Below are 13,732 nucleotides of genomic sequence, written 5' to 3' on the forward strand. Positions count from 1 at the left end.
AGTTCTTCTTCCTGAATATCTGTGCTTGAGCAATAGCGCGTACCCCACAGTATGCACAAGCAGTTCCTCTTAACCCTTGCAGTATGCATTGCTTTGTACTTGTTAACATTATCCCGCCATGGCAATGTTATAATGTATTCTACCGCTGCAGGCTCAAAACCTTTTTAAAAATTTGAGATCTGACTCTTTTCTGTTCTACGTCATTAATTACTGCTCTGAATTCTTCTAGTGCTGGCTTGAAAACCTGTGCCTTTCCACAGTTAGAAAATATTATAAATGTTTAACGTTTCTTTTCTTTTTTTCCCCACTGAATTTATGCACCTAGTTATTTGATAATTAGAGCTAATTATGCAAATTAGATGGCACAAAATTACATTAAATCAACATTTCGTTTAGGGGCAAGGCTGTAGCTGTGATATGGAACAATAGATAACACTGCAGCTGTATTCAGGCCCTCATTGCTGTTGCAAGGCTCCAGGAGTTCCACTTCCACCCTGCAGTGAAGTGCAGTAGGTGAAAGAAGTTGTTGTAATACTTTTTGGACACGTGTACCAGCTGAGACTCACAGCCATTGCTTCTGTAGCCTTTACTCCTGGTCAGCTGCACCTTGATGGGAGAAGAGGGAGTACCCTGAAGTACAATGAAGTACCATGAAGTACCATGTTCCTGCATGCCTAGACTCATGACCTTGCAATTTGCTTTGTAGTATGAGGATGTGGTGTGAGCTCTTCTTTCTCCTACTGTGCTTAATCACAATTCAATTATTTGAGTTTATATTGATAAAACTTGAGCTAAGTTTCCATAGCAACCATAATGATCAGAACATTGTAACGTGGTATACAAACACTGTGTGGTTTGGTAACTTAAAATGTGATGAAGCCAGGTAAAGAGTATAGAATAGAGGCTCACGTTCACTAATTTAGAATTGGAAACATCTTGCTGACCTTTACTTAAACACCAAGTCTTTCCTGGTGCTTAAGACTACCTTTACATCTCATGGGGAGAGGCAAGATCCTTCAAAGAATGATTCATTTCTTTCTAAAGTAGCTTAGATCTGATATATGAAGTTAAGCAAGATTCGTCCTCAAAAATTCTTCATCCCATTGGTAAGTATCCTTGGGTTTCACACTGTCACATCCTTTGACCTCTAAACGGTAATGCTACCTTATATCTATCTCCCTGCATTTGGACTTCTGTTCCAAGATCCATGGCTAATAACATGAAAAGAAATGTCAGTTTTCTTCTCTACGCAAATACCACAAAGGAAAAAGCAGGAAAGTTATGCAAGGAAGAGATTAATTACTATATTTGAGGGCAAAGCAACATAGGATCCCGGTGGGATCCTATATGAGAATAATCATCCCAAATGTTACATGGCTCTATTAATATAACTTATATAAATATGAAAATTTTCATTTTTAAGATGTGATCTTCATTAGCTCTTGACATCTCAGTTTTCCATGCAAGTGGCTTAGACTGGAGGAATTTGTCAAAGCCATAGTGCCTTTATCTAATTTTAGGATGCAAGCCCTTCTGTTAGTTGCCCTTTTCAATTCACCTCAGTTAAAAAGGCTATAAAACTAAATTTATGGTTTCTTTTAGAATAAGCACAGTCAAGAATCATAGAATTCTATTCTGTGATTCCAAGTACAGTCAAGAGAAACGACGTTCACGGTTCTATGTACAAATACCCATCTTTTTGTATCAATTGAAATTCCTCCCATGTTCTTCTCTTTCCATGCCCCTTGTATTCATATTTCTGAATGCATGCTTCTTTATCAACAAAAATTCCTATATTTACATATAGACTTTTTATTACAAATGTGGTACTCTGCTCCTTAGAAACTTTTATTTCCTCTAAACATAAACATCTATAAAAAGCAAGTTGAAAGATGGTCAAATTGAAAATTTGTGAATTAAGATGCAATTAAGAATAAATTTACAACGTTCTGTTTATTTTCTACACTGGTTATATTTATAACCATTAAAAGGTCTGAACTTTCTTGACTGCATTTGAAAAATTGAAGGTTTCATTAAAAGTAATTAACATTTGATTTTTGAAAGAATTATTGTTCTCTTGGCTGTTGTTCCCTTTCTTACTTTTTTCGGGAATGCTTCATGTAAGCATTATTTCTGACGGCAAAACAAGGGATGTTTCAGGGTTCTTAGCACAGAACTTTTGAGTTCTGAGATGTTAACTAGTGTCACCATTCTCAAGATTAAGCTTCATAGACATATTTGCTCAGAACTACCTTGATTTGTCAAAGAGGAGAAAGGAAAATGTGGAAACTTACAGATTGACATAGTTCATCATAAAACTTTAAATCAATAAATTGAGAATTCAAAAGAGATGACAAAATAATTAAAGGGATTAGAACAGATGAATTATGAAAGTTCTGAAGAAATTAATTCAGTATATACATGGTGGAAAAAAGTTCTATTCTAGTTATCTAATGCATTCGAAAACCTTCTGACAATAACTTTGAAAAATCTATTGACAATAGTGGAAAAGAGTGGGAATGCTAATTGGCAACAGCATGCTGTGTGAAAAAGTTGAGACATCAAGCTTTTTTTTCTTTTTTTCTGAAGCAACCTTTTTTTCTGACTCATTGTTCTATCGCATACAGAGAAAATACTCTCTAGAACTTCTTATGTTCCCTTGCTAAAGTTCTCCAAGAAAATCTTAAGGAGAGGTTCAGCTGGAATAATTTCTTGACTCCAACAGGGCACATAGTTGCTTTAAATAATTCTAAATCATTCTAATTAAGAAAGATTAACTTATGGAGACTATATACTTGTAGGAAAGTAACAAACAATACAAACAATCAGCAACCAAAGAAAATATCTTGAAATCCTACACCTCTACTTACAAGCAATTCCCAGTGAAGAGTTACATCAGCTGACTGCTCTGTTACGCTTTAGTGAAAGGTAAATTAATAGGGTTCCTAGACTTATACTGTGTCTCTTTATATCATACATTTCAATGTAGGAGAACATTTTTGTTATAAGCCTTGTTAATTCTGCTGATGGCACGTCTTTGCCTTGCAAAATTTTTTCCTTTTGAAAGACTGGTAAATGAGATAACATATATAGGAATGGACATGGAAGAGGAAGATAAAACTGTATTTTACAGTTTGTTCACTGAAACAGCCAAAGACAACTTGAAAAAACAAACAGATTTACACGTATATGTATTTAGTTTTCCAGCAGCAAAAGAAGAGTTGGCACATCAGTCCTGGAAGAGTGTCTCACATAGACTTTTTCTTTGAAAACATGACATAAATGTGTATCTTAAAAATAAGCTGAGGAAAAAAAGAAAAAAGGCAATCCATTCCTCAGCCAGCAGCCAAACAAAACCAACCGAAAATGATAAGCATAATTGAAGTTTTTATCTAGCTGTAAGGACTGATTTGTAGGTATTTTGCACCTGTGTTCCAAGAAAAGAAAGTCTACAAATGAAAGATATGGAATTTGCACTTTACTTTCCTATAAGGCTTAAATTTTGTTGCATCGTAAAAAAAGTTCTTGGTATCAGAGTCTAAAAACATGAAGAAGTGTTGAAGCAGATTGATTACTTCTGTGAATGATTGCATTCTGATTCAGGCAGCAATACTGAAAATGTATGTATGTCCCTCCGTCATCTAGCTACAACAGCATTTGTAAATGTTTCAGATTTTGCATATGGTGCAGGTAGCACAAGTGGTTTCATTGTGTGCTGCTTTATTATTTCATGCTGTTCCAAAGAAACCCTGTTAAAATATACCGGATGCATAGGAACTTCAACTATTTTCTAAGCTTCTCATGATAAAACTTAAGTAAATGTGTAGGGGTGAAAAAGTAAATGTAAAAGAATAGATGCAAATAAATGTTTTCAAGCATTATGTGAATCTCTCTGATAGTCTTCTCCGGTATATACACCAAAGGCATCAACCAATATTTAACATAATTGTCTGTATATCACATACACTGTATGTGCTGTGTACTTGCGCACATTCTACTGGATGCATTCTGTGAAAATAAATCCAATATTATTTAAACTCTGTTTTGGTGCTTGTGGGATGGGAGGGGAAAAAGCCACACAAGGTACATGTGAATAGCCTTTGTTTGAAGCACAGCTAAATATAGGAAAACAGGCAAAATGTTAGCTTAAGTCAGTTTGCTTGAGCAGAAATGAAATAATTGTTCAGAGAATCATACCTTATTTCTGAACTTAATTAGTTGATAGTGTGATATCCAGATCACCATGAGACTGAATGATACTGCTGAAAACTGAACGCATTCATTTCATATGCAGGCAACCATAAAGGACTCTGTGGAAAAGGTACTTAGTGTCAGCATTGATAGGCAGGGAATTATGTTTAAGCAAAAATATTCTTCACTTCAGAAAGCATGTCATGTCCCTGTCCCTGATGTTGCCACCCTGAGAACAGATTATTGCATTTTACCTTCACCTGTTCACAAAATGCTTTGCTGTTTTGACATCTGGCCCTGGAGAAGGACAGTGGTACTCCACCAACCTCAACTCCAGCTACGTTAGTCCTGCTTGCCTCTAACTGTGCTACTTACAATGGTTACAGAGTAGTCAGATTAAAAGAAGCCAAGATGCATTTGGCCATTACATTACCTCAATGTTTGCTTTCATTAGTGGACAGTTGAGACAATTTTTTTGAGTGTTTGCCTAGACTGCAGTTTAGTGGACTGAACCTTTTGTAAATTTTAGAATTTGTAAGCTTGTATTTTCAAAACACTTCCATAAGACTAATTCTTGTTTGTTTTAAATTCATCTTCCAATTTCTGGTTAAGGCATTTTAATGCATTTTTCCCCTCTAAAATGCCTTTTTTTGGTGTGCTATCGTAGATCTTCTCTAGTCACCCAGATCAGCTTGACATTTGGAAAAACCTTTAGCAGACTATCAAGGGAGAAATGCTTCATGATGTTTCTTCTGAATACTTCCATTAGGCAGAAGAGGAGGAGACTGCACGGAATACAAAATATTAGAGCCCATCTTCAAATCCATGGATCTGCTCAACATGTAAACTGCTGCACAATCAAGGAGCCTTTCTGAAAGTAAGGCATCAATGCAAATGTGCAGACAGGGCTTTCCTTGTACAGAACCAGGGCTACCTGTACAGAACCAGAACAAAAGGCAACCTGACTCAGCAGCCTTTTTTGGGCAATGGTCAGTAGTGGAGACTGGGAAAGAGTGTAAAAGCAGGGCTATTCTACAGTGATACTTCTCCAGCATATCATCCTAGACCAAACAACCTGAAACTCAATGAAGATGCTGAAGGCTTTAAAAACTTCTTTGTGAAGCCTGAAAACTTTTCATTTTGCATGGACTGCAAAGTACCAGAACAGAACTAGAGACTGGATTTCATGTATAATTTCATGTAATTTTCATGTATTCCTGTTCTGAGCTCTCTAGGGGCTGATTCAGAGTTAATATAATTTTATCTACAACAGTGGAAACTGCCCCGAGGCCATAGGATAGCACCTCTTGCCCATATCTTGTTCCAGGCTTTTAATCACATATTTCCTATAGTCAGACTGGAAGTGTGCTGGGAAGTTGTGAGGAAAGTATTGGTGCCATGAGGCCCAGAAGTGGTGACACTAGGAGGCTTAAATGGACATTCCCCTGCTAGCAAGTGAAGGCATCTGGATCCCTTTGGTCTGCCTAAGGGTAGAGGCAGGTTCACCACATTTTGTATGGTCAGAACAACAGTTCTGTTATGTTGTGCTGTCCCAAGTGTGGCAGTCAAGCACCAAGACTGCGTGACTGGTCCACCTAGATAGCCCCGACGACATCCTAGGCTGCTGATTTCTATTCTCTTTTTCCTCTCCTAGGTTCTTCCTTTTTACCACTGTCACCTACTAAGCCAAAAACTTGTCTCTAGAGACAATTACTTTTCACCCCATTAGTCCCCGTTCTGGTACATCCATACCCTATTTTGCTATTTCTGATACTGTTAAAGTGGTCATCTGAGTCACATATAGTATTGCTGACATGATTTCCTAGGTTTCCTAGGCCTTGCAAGATTTCTCTCCTCGGACGTCCTCCATACTCATCTCCTGTGAAGTCTGGCTGTTTCTTACATATCTACTCCTGAACCACCAATGAAATCCAGCCATCCTTTCATGGTACTTCCGTAACTTCTGTTGGATGCCTATACAACCATCTTATTACATCCAGGAATTTCTCTTGTCCAGTAGTTTTCCATGCCCATCCAGCTAGCTTAAACCAGGCCAACGTTGAGGAAGTCATCAGCTTGCAGCCCCAGCAAAGTGGGGATAGCCTGAATGACAAAAATAATCAGCAGAAGAGGATACCTTTTAATACACAAGGCTGTTTCAGAAAAATTGCTTAAGAAGGATGAAAATACCTGTTCAAACAAGTATGGCAATACATTTTAGACCCTATTCTTGTTTAAAAGAATAAGTAAGAGTCTCATTTGTACTATGCTCACAAGAACAATCTCCACTGAGGGGATAAACAGCCTACAGAGGAATGATGCAGATGTCCTTGCTTACTGAAAGGAGAGGATAAAAGCAATGAGCTCCACTGCCTTATTCATGATGCATCACTGCCTTCACAAATAATAGCCTGTGTGATTTAGTAATTAAATATCCTTTACTACTTCCCACCTTATGTAATCACATTTAGTTTTAGGACTGTATGCTCAGGAAGACCTCCTGACCCATCAAATCCACCCAGCTGTGATTACAGACAGCCATTTAATAAACATCTCATCTAGAAGGAGCCATACTAACATACCCTACGTCACAAAGCACTTCTGTGCCTTAGAAATTAAGATCTTTAGTGTAAAAGATCACAAAAAGAAGAGGAGGGCAGGAACAATCAAGTGTATCAGCAATCCCCATGTCAGTAGAATGGCAGATAACTTTTTTTAGGTGAATATGCTCTGATGAGCCTGGGAGACAGATGACACATGATGATACAGAGGAAGGTAAAAATAACTTAGTCAAAACAGCAGCAAAAAATACAACCTCATCAGAATGATAAGCTTTTCCATCAATTTTGTATCCATGTAGGTGACTACACAAAGGTATAATAATACTGTGGAAAATTATAGTATGTGCCCTAAAGTGCAGAAGTAAAATTGTGTGAGGATTTTTAACTTACAATTTATTTTCTACATGATCTTTTTACCATTTATTTTAGGTTTTACTTTTTTTCTTTCAAATTATGATGTTCGTCTTTCTGTTGAAAGACTCTAGACTGCTTAGTCCTTGGTAAGGATATATTTATAAAGGCAAACATCTTTTTAGAAATCCTAATTTTCATAGGGAAATTTTAAACATTGCAAGTATTATTTGACATTATATTTGTGTTTTCAAAAGAAATTCAGCAATTAGTTATTTGCAGAACTTTGGAAGTGCACAAACAACGTGAACACCAGATAAATTATCAAAATAATATATTAAATTTTTCTAAATTTTTCTGAGCTCTTCTTAAAGACAATTTTTATTGGAAGTAATAATTATGTTGTAATTCTGCTAATAGGACAGTTAGATTTGTACTAGTATGTCAACATGTAGTGGAGGACAGTAAATGGCAACATCATAAAAAGCACGAGATAAGGATACAGCTTTCTAAGAAATATGTTCTTTTTGCATATGATTTCAATTTTCAATTTGCTGCATGGATATATCAGTTCAGTTTTATAAAGCAGTTGCTTTGCTGTAGATGGTATAATTTAAATGGAAAAAGCAACAATTCATTAATAAATTAACACAATATAAATTAATTAAGTATAACTTGTTGGTTTCAGTAATGTTTGTCGAAGTAATGAAAAACCTTTGCCAATATGTGTACATATCAGATAACATTTCCTTCATCTAGTGTTGGAAAAACAAATACAAAATGAACTCACTACAGTCACTGTATATAGTCTGCATTACTATATGCTCTTGATTCTTGGTGCCATGAGGGTGTCTCTACAGACTTCTGCAAATGTGGAATCCCAGAGTCATTACAGTCGATAGAGCATCAATTCATTTTTAAAGTATTATTTAAAAAGCAGCTCTGATATTTCTCTACAGCATCATATTAGCAAGGTTTTTCTTAGTATGAAGGAAACAACGTGTATTATTTCCCTCTCACACCAAACTGATTTCTCCCTCTGCCCAGTTATGAAACATTTCCAACATATCTCTTTTTTTGACCAAATTTCCATTTAGGTCAAAAGAAGCTTTGGGAAAGTAAGAAGCCATATAAAGAGATGGTCTATTTTATCTTTTGATATATAAAGTTGTTTTTTAGCAGCAGTGAGCAAAAAGGATGAGAGGGTAGTTAAGTAAGCATGAGTATGAATAAGAGCCCAAACAGAAAAGACTATCTTGACTTCACTTTTTTTTAACAAAAGGAATACTCTCACAGGTGTACTGCAAGTCAGCTACACAATGCTTTAAGAGCCAGAAAAAAGCAGACCAACAAAATTCAGGGATCAACAGACACTAAATTTGCTGCAGAAAGGTGTCATCAACATGAGTGCTGTCTCGCTTACTGAGTCTGGTCTGAAATAGTGTCTGTGTGTACAACATTTTTGCTCACAATCTGTAAAAGGTTGGAAATTTTAACTTCACTAAAAATGTCAGGCCATACTTGTTTATATTATCAAGTACATTAAAAAACAGACCAGAGAGAGGCATGAGGAAAACCCACCTAGCTAATGATATGAAAAACTGCTGTTCATATGATCATAGGAAAACTCAGATTGGAAAGGACCTCAGAAGAATTCTAGTCCAGCCCCCTGATGAAAGCAGGGTCAGCTGTGATACCAGACCAGGCTACTCATGGCTTTTCCAAATGAGTCTTGAAACCATTCAACAGTGGAGACTGCATAGCCTCTCTCGGCAACCTGTTCCAGTCCTTGAGGTTTTGTTTTCTTATATGAGACTGAGTCCTCTTAAATTTCTAGCTGCATCTATAGTCTTGCATTCTCCCACCATGCACTACTGTAATGTGCCTGACTCTAGATATATCTAGGAGAATGATCAGAAAATTGTACATTACCAAAAAAAGATCTGTGAAGCTTTCATGCTACATCCTGGCTAACAACAGAATGACATTTTCTGTTTCTTCATAGTCTACGCTTTGAAGCTGTCTTCAGGGTTGAGCGGAGAAGCCATTATTCACATGTACACTCAAAGTAAAAGTTCTGCACAGAAGCAGTTATTTTAAGAGGTCTTTATATACTCCTTCTGCTCATCTCAGAAGAGGAGTTATAGGTTGTCCAGGTCTAGCAAGGTAAGAAGCTAAGTTATTTTCCCTCATAAAATACACTAACTTTATTAAGCAGTATATTAAAGTTATATTAATTTTAGCTTTTATTTAGAAAGGACTCAATTAAAAGGCACAGATAACATTCTAAAACTCTTCAAGCTGATGCTCTGCGGTGGCTTCATTTTTTTCCTGTTTTTCCTCTGAGGTTTATAAGTTTGCTAATTCTTTTATTTGGAAAGGGAGGAGCACCACTCATTGGAGCTAGTGATGCACTTGTCTTTCTAGACCCTATCTAGTAGATAGAACCCTGACCCAATTAATCTTTTTGTATTCTTTCATTCCTCTGTCTAAGGTGGATCTCCCAAGCATTCATAACTTCTACCACATCTAGCTTTGACATGTTTTCAGTGCTGTGGTGAGTGGAAATGGACTGACAATAGATTCCACTTGAGATGATCCCCTGATCAGGGAGCAGTCAGTGTGAATTTTGCTGTGCAAGGAAAGATGACAGCAGGGTAGGCAAAGGCAGATAATTCATGGATAAGGGGTACAGTCCCACAGTACCTGAGCATGGTGAGCAGAGCGGGTCTGGTGATAGTAACTGGTTTCAGACACAGTCCAGAAACCAGTAGACATGTCTATAGAGACAAGACAAGGCCAAAGTCAAGCCAGAGCATTAATAAGGCAGGTGGCACAGCAGGAGATCAGGCAGGGACCAAGGCACAGGGTCAGACATGAGAGGGTGCCTGGATGGAGTCCCCAGATGGGCCAGATGTGGCTGGTGAGGATATTGGATCCTGTAGGTATACTTATGGCTCAGCCATTGACAAGGAATGTTTTATAATTACTTTGCAATTTTTGTAACAGGTAGTTCATATACTTCATAACAGGACCTTCTAAAGGGTATTTTCCTAGTTTGCTTATAGGAAATTCATGTAATATGTGGGGTTCGGTCTCTTCTCCCAAGTAACAAGTGATAGAACAAGTGGAAATGGCCTCAAGCTGTGCCAGGGGAGGTTTAGATTAGATATTAGGAAAAATTTCTTCACTGAAAGGGTATTCAACCATTGGAACAGGCTGCCCAGGGAAGTGGTGGAATCACCATCCCTGGAGATATTTAAAAGACAGGTAGATGTGGTGTTGAGGTACGTTTTTTTTGGTGGCTTTGGCAGTGTTAGGTTGATGGTTGGACATGATGATCTTAAAGGTCCCTTCCAACCTAGATTATTCTATGATTCTATGATTCTATATACTCCCATCAAAATATTACTGAAATGAAGTTATATCATATTTGTCATTTCTTCCATTCAGTAAGGTATTTATTCTGGCAAAAAAAGACAATGAGTTCCAGCAAATTTGTGCCTGACATTTGTTAAACTCTCATCTTTTACATAGGCAAACACCAATTATTTAATTAGTGCTAATATCTTTCAAAGTGTGAAGCTAAGTAGTCTAAGATTTCCATTTTCATTTCCTCTGCTTGAAATACAGGTGCTGTGTTGCAGCCCTCCTGCCTCCAAGATCAGTCCTATCTTCCTGTAACTCCTAAAGTTAATCTGCAAAAACATTTATTTGACCAAATTTTAAACACTTTACAGTAAACCCTGAAATCTGACCTGAGATCGGCTGATTTGTCTATATGTTTATTAATCAATTCTTTCCTTGTTCTGTTATTGTTACTATTCTTTTGTCACTACTGATTTTTTAAAAAATTGGGTCATAAATACCTTTCTTTATTTGAAGACTGAAGCAAAAAAATGCATTAAACTTTTTCAGAAAAAAAGCATTGGCCCATATCATTGTAAAAAAAGCCTAATACCTCATTGCTTTAATGAAATGCGATCTATAATTCTGACTGATAGCTTCCAACAAAGGTTCTTAAATTAGAAAGAGCTCCCTCCATCTCCAAAGAAACACTACATGAAGCATTAAAGAACGAGCTTTTAGCTTACCACATTAATGAATTCAACAGGTATATAAAATTTTAAATAAGTAACTTATACTGGTTTAAAGATGCATGGGTGTAGTACAGGTGAATCAAAAATAACACCTGATATATTTTCAATATACTATTAATTTTTTGGACATAATTCTTCCTGATTTTTTTGCAAATATATAAATCAGATGCAGGGTTCTGGTCTTTTAAAGAACTCCAAAGTGATCAAACCAAAACATCTCTGTAATGAACTCTGAAATAAAAGTGAAAATGGATTATCATCCCTTGGAAGCATGAATGGAAGAAAGTAGAAATTAAAATGGAAGAAAGCTAAAGGATAGCATGTGTACAGTCTACGTGCAAGTTAAAACTGAACAAACGGAAAATGCAACTTAGAATGAGATCTGTCTAAAACAACGCAAAGGAGTTTGCAAATAGCCCCACATAGACATGACTAAAATCACATCCTATCTCACGATAATATTAAGGCTTAATCATTTTAGTTAACAACAATCCACTGTATACAGCTTGTATTAAAATAGAAGAGTAATGTTCTATGTAAAACAAACTATCAAAATTGTACCTAAAGCTAATTGTATTTCTTTCCACTTATTTCTATGCATCAGCTATCTAAAAGTAAATATTGAGGAAAATGGCATAGCTAATAAGACATTTACAAGAAACAAACAAAATGCGTTCTACTCTGTGAATAATATTTAAAAGGATATCAGTTACAAAATACGGTCATTAAAAGAATGAGTCAATACTTTGATGATACCAGGATTATCATGGCATAGTTGTAACCTTCTGAAGTTATCTTTGAGTGGTGGCTTCAATAGAAGCATACACTGCAAAGTAGTTTTCAGCCTTTTGAAGAAGGGCAGAAGCAGAGAAAGAAGGGAAGAAAACCTTTCTATTCCAAAACAGCCCCTGCAAACACACTCCATTTTCTGACATACTGCTGTACAACAATAGGGACATATCAGTGATGCTAAGGATGTTGCTCAAATGCTGTAGATGCTCTGGAGCCACTCTCCTCCATATCTTCCATGGCTGGTACACAAATGGATAGTCACCAGGATAATGTATGCTTCATACAGATTTCTAGTCTGATTTCCTTCTTTCTTTTTTTGTCATAAGAAAATGTAATCTGGAACACAGAAAGAACATAAAGCAGATCTCTTCATCTTAGAGAAGATCCTGTTATCTAAGAATATGTGATATTTTGAAAAAGCATGTAAAGTAAACACACTTTCAATTTATAAAAGAATACTGTTTCCTTGCTCTTAGTGGAAGGCAGCGCATCCAATCCACTCTCGTACATATGACAATTTTTATTCCGTCTATTTTTCTAGTCAGGCTCTAATTTACTGGGCCCTGGAGCTATAGATGCCTCTGAAGCCCTCTTTATTTTGTTGGCTAGGCTGTGAACAAAGAATTTTTTTGTATGTGGTTCTCTAATATAATTTGAACTAAAATAGCTTCAAGACTCAGCAAGCAAGCAAACTAACTAACTGTCTGAAAAGAAAACCAAGTCCATAATTCTAACATAAACAATTGTAGAGTTGAATAAGTAGCCATGTAAGCAGTTATCAGCGCACTCCCAATAGTGCATTTTTAATACTCTAAGAAATGAGCACAGAAAGGAATCAACATAGTCGCTGAGGCTATAAAGAGCTTCAAGTGGCTTTTATCTTACATCCTGTTAGATTAATAAAAGTTTGTAATTATAACTATATTAATATTTCAAGGCTTCTCACCCTACAGAAATCCTGAAACAAGTCAAAATACAGGGAAAACACATAGTAGTCATGAAGAAGAGTGAAAACATTAAATTCTGTTTTGACTTTCTGATCATATACATTTGTAGTCTATTTTGAAACAGGGCGCTAGTTATGATTTTGTTGTTGTATGTGCAGTGTTTAAGTATGGAAGACAAAATGTAAAATCTGTTGCTGTGAATCTAGTGGAGACACTAGCAAGATAGGAAAGCATTTAAAAATTATCAACATTGCTTGGATGGTTTTATGTTTGTGAAATCATTTTGGAAATATCAATAGAGATATGAGGTAATATGACAAATACACTCTTCTTAATTCTGTGCCAGGATGTGACAAATTGGGTAACAAGATGAGGCACACTTAAAACCTGGTATTCTGTGTGGCATCAATAATTTTGAAGTCTTATATGTATCGAGCCATCATTGTCACTGCTCAAAGTTTCTTGCATGTAGTGAATGCTGCAGTACACAATGTGCTACGCAGACAAGTAATTCTTCACTGTCACTAATGTCTTAACTGTCTCCTAGAGTGTCAGAAATGAATAGGAATCCGATGTCAGCTAAAATTAGTGTCTCTTGATGGCTCACAGGACAGGGAAACTGGAAAAGATTAGTCCTGTCTCTGTGAGTGGAATGAAAATCTGATGTTAACTCTCAAGTGCTGCAGCTGAATTCCCTTGATTCAGAAAAACTTAGGTTGTTTGACTGTAGCAAAATTCAAAGTCAGAACGAATGTCTTTAGTTCTGAACCCCAAGAGAAAGAATTTGTGT

This window comes from Numenius arquata, chromosome 4, assembly GCF_964106895.1.
Source record: "Numenius arquata chromosome 4, bNumArq3.hap1.1, whole genome shotgun sequence".
NCBI lineage: Eukaryota > Metazoa > Chordata > Aves > Charadriiformes > Scolopacidae > Numenius > Numenius arquata.